Raw genomic sequence first — 5,649 nt, forward strand, 5'->3', positions numbered from 1 at the left:
TAAAGCATCAGAGCTGCAGTTCCAGTTGCTTCCTGAGTCTATCTAGTGGCAGCATAAACAACATGAGTTTCCTCCTCTCTCTCTGCTGCTGGCCTCCTGCTTCTTATTGTTTTTGGAAGGAACCTCAGCACTGAAGAGTTCAGCTCATCTGAGCCCAAATACTGCAAATCAGAGAGTTGGAGTCACATACTGTATCTCACACTGCAATCTCTGTTTTTTCAATGTCTTCAAGTGCTGCACCTTTTACCAACACAGTTCTTCAGAAGTCAGATAAAACAAAATGTAGTAGCAGTTTTATTTGGTGTGTTTTGTGGTTGTTGCTACATTGTGAAAGTAACACACTGGAGAAAATAGTACAGAGCTGAAGGCCATTCTTGCTGTGGTTGAGAAGTCTCTTTTAGGCTGACACAGACAGTACTGTTTGTTACACTTGAAAGTGGCAGGATGGACGACTGAGAGCATAAATACATGTTACATGCTAAAAAAACACACCTGGATGTTAGCTGTAGACTATTTTCTCCCACGTACCACTATAGACACACCGACATACTGTATGTACTGTGCATACAGTCTATATTAAGTCAACATTTAAAGCTTAAGTTTCTGTATTGATGTACTGTAATAACATCTTTACAAGAGCGATATGAAATAAAACTCAGCACTAGAAAGAAGATGCAACTGTTATGCATCTTTTTTTCTGCCAAAGTGATGGTCTCCTGTCCACCAAACACACAAAAACACATAAAAACACAAGTGCAGATTCACATGAAAAAGCATCAGTTCCCCTCTGAAGAGCTTTTCTTGTTTCTTGAATCTATCTGGTGGCAGCATACACAACATTTGGCTCCACCGCTCTTCTTTTTGCTTTTTGACAGAAAGTCACTGCTGCATAGTTCAGGTCATCAGAGCCCAGATTCTGTAAATAAAAGTATTTACAGTCAGTCACCTTAACAAGTGGAAATGAAGAGAAAAACAAAACAATGGCTGGACATGATCTTAAATTATAAAACAAATACAAGTAAAGTATCAAACTTTACTTGTAAAGTAAATGATAAAACATGATTCACCTCACTCTGTTGTCGATTCTTTTCTTCTTTAGCTGCCAAATGAAAGAGACAATGTATCTAATCAGTTAATTGACCGTCATTATTCTAAAACTTTACTGTTATTCTGTTTTTGGCAAACATGAAATTTAGTATTCTTCCAAAATATTCACACAACTTTAAAGAATTTGTGAAAAAAAACTATAAACCAAATACAAGATCGAAACATTACCTCTCTGAAGTTTTCTGTTTTTAACAACCAGACCAATGATGACCGTAGTGTGGAGAACAAACAGACTGCCCAAGATCACCAAGATCACACCCATCAGCTTTGTTGTTGCATCCGACTCTGCCACAAGAAAGATCTTTAATCAGACTGTTTCTCCTTTTCTAGCTAAAAATGACGAACATTAAAATGGACAAATGAATTTTGTACAATGAAATCTATAAGAGACTCTTACGTTTACACTTTCTGTCAATGTCATCATATGATTCATCATCACTGCCTTTTAATGAAATGAAGATACATTTTATTTTTATTTTGTTTTAAAAATGTGCATCAATATCTTGTTCTGACAATAATTAAATAGCCACATATAGAAAGACATATGAGAAGAATATAAATTTCATAACATCTTACCTTCAACATTTAGATGTATGACACTTAAAAATGTCTGTCCGTAAATGTTAAATCCACAGAAATAAACCCCTGAGTCAGATAAATCCACTTTCTTAATGTTGAGAGAGATTGTGGAAATGTTGGAGCTCATTTGAAATTTTCCATTTATAAATCCATCACAGTATTTAACAGTTTCAGAGCTGATCATAGTTGAGATACAGCTGGCTTTGGTTCTGTTGACCAGTCTGAACCAGGATATTGTTGCTTGACCTTTGTAAATTTTGGTGCACTGCAGTGTGACATTTTCACCAGACTGGACCTCCACAGTGTGAGACTCAGAAAGTGAGACAGAGATCCAGCCTGAAACACACAGCAGAGACAACAAGAGATTTAGTTGTTATAGGAAGAAAAACAAAACCTCTTAATAAATTGAATAATGAGCAAAAACCATTAAATTCTGGCAGCAGTGAAGTTGAGAGAAAAGTAGTGGCAGTACTTACTGATGCTGCAGAGAATGAAAGCTGTTATCAAGGTAAGGTTCATCATGGTGCGTATGATTGTAGCTCAGCAATGTGTGTAATCAAACTGTGCTCCAGGAAGGGTGCTCTCAACTTAAGAGGTGGGGCCATTTTTTCTTGCTCATACAGTTGCGTAAACTGTCCACGTGAATGCTTTATGTAAAACGAGTGTTGATGCCAAATGATCGTCTGAACGGATACGAGATGGTTATCCTAAAGTTTATTTTAGCTACGTAGTGTTCAAACCAAAGTTAAAGAATGATAGAATTTACACACACACCCCTCCCAAATCTGAACAAACCCCGATGAAACCCAAATATAGTAACAGCTAGCCAGTTAAGAGACACAATATACAGGTTTGGATTTACCCAAAGGTGTTTTCCTCCTTTCATTGAAAAGGCTGAAGCCACAGCAAAGCTAACACACCTGGAGCAATCTGTCTCTCTACTGAATGCACACAGACATGATGTTGATCCTCCATCCAATTCTTTGTAAGACAGCAATCCCACCTTCCTATGTAGGAGTAAAAAGAGCATCACTGGGATTAGTAACTGTGTCAATACTGAATTTAAAAACTGAATCCCTTACATTACTTGTAAGAGATTTGAAACTACTCATTAATGAAAAATGTATCACATCAGTGTAATGTGCTCTGGTTAAAACATTCATCAAGAATGTTGTTGGATTTGTTCTGTGTCAGCTGTCAACTGATCTTTGTCTGACTCAATACTAGTAAAACCTCACAATATGTCAATAATGTGTATAGACCAGAGGCAGACTGAACACCACTGGATGTCATGTAGGCAGCTATACTGGAAACATCTACAATGTCCAGATGATGGGCGGCTGTGGCTCAGGAGGTAGAGCGGGTCATACACTAATGGGAAGATCGGCGGTTCGATTCCCGGCTCCTCCAGTCCACATGCCGATGTGTCCTTGGGCAAGATACTTAACCCCTCAGTGTATGAATGTGTGTGAATGGTTAGTTTCCTCTGATGGGCAGTTTGGGACCTTGCATGGTAGCCCCTGTACCCATTCAGCTTATGAATGTGTGTGAATGGGTGAATGTGATTTGTAGTGTAAAAGCGCTTTGAGTGGTCGGAAGACTAAAAAGGTGCTATACAAGTACAGTCCATTTACCATTTACCATGATCAGCCGTCGTCCTCTAGAATCTCAACAGTGAGGCTCAGCTAAGTGATATACTGCTGTGAATATGTATGTAATGGAATCACTGATCTTCACACACACTCACTAAAGAATATCATGGTAAAACAAGCTATTTTTGGAAGATGCTTAATAATTATGTCTCCGTAAGCCGACAGCTTGATATATATATCAGGTATGAATGTGGGAACTGATGAAAGGTGAATTAAAAAAATCATATGCCAATAAGCAGAACTTTATTTCAGATACCTGGAAAAAGAGGGACGAGTGTTTAACCAGTTCCTCCACATGGTACCTGAGAAAAACTTGATGCTGCCAGTCTTCCTTTGAATTTGACGTACCAAATGAATCACTGTGTCACGCACACCTGACATGCACCTTGTCTTGAGAGGATCTGTGTGCATTGATTGAAAAAAATGCAATTTGTATTTTCTGTACCTGGGCAGGTCTTAATCTATCTGGACAGGTCTTAATCTATCTGGACAGGTCTTAATCTATCTGGGCAGGTCTTAATCTATCTGGGCAGGTCTTAATCTATCTGGACAGGCTGCCCAAGTAGAGAGAAACACTGATGTACAGTCTGGAGCAGAGTGAATGTTTTCACATGAGGCTGTCAGTGTCAAACTGTGTCACAAGTTGCTTATAGATCATGTGAAGATAAAACAGTGGTGCAAGTTTGTCAGAAGTGTTAAGATACATATACAGATATGTCACTAATACAGACAGGGCTGTTTGTCACCACAGTGTAAAGTGCAACAAGGGGCAGGTGGGAGCCACATATAATTATATTTATAAATACGACCTTTTAAAATACATATTTGAATTCAGACATTTAGTACATCAACATCAGTTTAAATATCCAGTTTTCACTTTGATGGTTGTAAGTTTTGCAAAAAGGTTTTTATAAATGTTCTGTAGAAGCTGATCATTTAGTCTACTTGACAGCAGAAAGTCACACAGTTAACTACACAGTTAACTACACAGTTAACTACACAGTTTTGACTGAACAGGTCTCTTGACTTTCAGGTCAGTTGTGCTCTGACTACACTGTGATATTATGTGTACCTCACTCACTCCTCCACTGTTGCCTCTAACTCTCTCTATAAGAGAATGTGGACAGTCATCAATGTCCTTACTGGCTCCTCCTCCCTCAAACACCAATCATATTGTTTTGCTGTCAGATCTCCATCTGAGGCAGATAAAATAATCAAGAAAGAGACTTTGAGAGAGATGAGAATGAAAACATTTAGCTCACTTTATTTATTTGCAGAAATAACAAAACACACACAAACAATACATTAAAGAATTAAAAATGATTCTCATCAGGTGCTTAACTCAACAACACACAACACAATTTTGTATGAATAAAACTTGTTTAGATGATTTGACATCATTTTTGGATAAGTTGATGGTGTGTATCGCTACCCTCACAATACTCCAGCAGCAGATTAATGAAGCATTAGTTTCACTCTGAGCTGTTGCTGTTGTTTCTTCTTGTCTGTCTGCTGGCAGCATAAATAACATGAGTGTCCACTTCTCTCTGTGATGCAGGCCTCCTGCTTCTTATTGTTGTTGAATACAAAGTCAGTGCTGTGTCCTTCAGCTGATCAGAGTCCAGATTCTGTAAATAAAAGTACATGCAGTTCTACATGTCAAATAGCTGAGTTTGTGAGAAAAACACTATTGACTTGTGATGATTCTACAACCTTTGAAATGATCAAACACAAAAGTGGATTTACCTTGTTCACTAGTGAATTCTGCCCTTCAGTGGCAGCTGAGTGAGACAATACATCTGATCAGTTAATAGAAAGTTTGCTGTCATCACATTCTGGCTACGAGAAATATTCTATTTTTTCATCATACTGACACTATTGAACATTTCCATAAGTGTTTAGTTTGAGTAATTCTCATAAAGTACCTGTCTTAAGTTTCCTGACTTTAACCAGCAGACCAATGATGACCATTACAAGGAAAACAGTCAGACCAGCCAGGATCACACTCGTCAATTTTGTTGTTGCATCAGACTCTTCCACAAGAAAGATCATTAAATCAGACTGTTTCCCCTTTTCTAGCTAAAAATGACTAACATTAAAATGGACAAATGAATTTTGCACAATGAAATCTATAAGAGACTCTTACGTTTACACTTTCTGTCAATGTCATCATATGATTCATCATCACTGCCTTTTAATGAAATGAAGATACATTTTATTTTTATTTAGTTTTAAAAATGTGCATCAATATCTTGTTCTGACAATAATTAAATAGCCACATATAGAAAGACATAAGAGAAGAATATAAATT

The 5,649-nt window shown here is 37.5% G+C and overlaps 1 long non-coding RNA gene across 1 annotated transcript; it reads right to left on the reverse strand.

The window, feature by feature from the left end:
- Window positions 1–4,579: 4,579 nt before the first annotated feature.
- On the reverse strand, window positions 4,580–5,344 carry LOC137174520 (uncharacterized). The gene is made up of 3 exons (XR_010925382.1): window positions 5,264–5,344; window positions 5,085–5,119; window positions 4,580–4,966 (listed from the first exon to the last, which is right to left on the reverse strand). It is a non-coding gene; the product is annotated as an uncharacterized lncRNA (long non-coding RNA).
- Between the last annotated feature and the right edge of the window lie 305 nt (window positions 5,345–5,649).

This window comes from Thunnus thynnus, chromosome 22 (genome assembly GCF_963924715.1).
Source record: "Thunnus thynnus chromosome 22, fThuThy2.1, whole genome shotgun sequence".
Taxonomy (NCBI): Eukaryota; Metazoa; Chordata; class Actinopteri; order Scombriformes; family Scombridae; genus Thunnus; species Thunnus thynnus.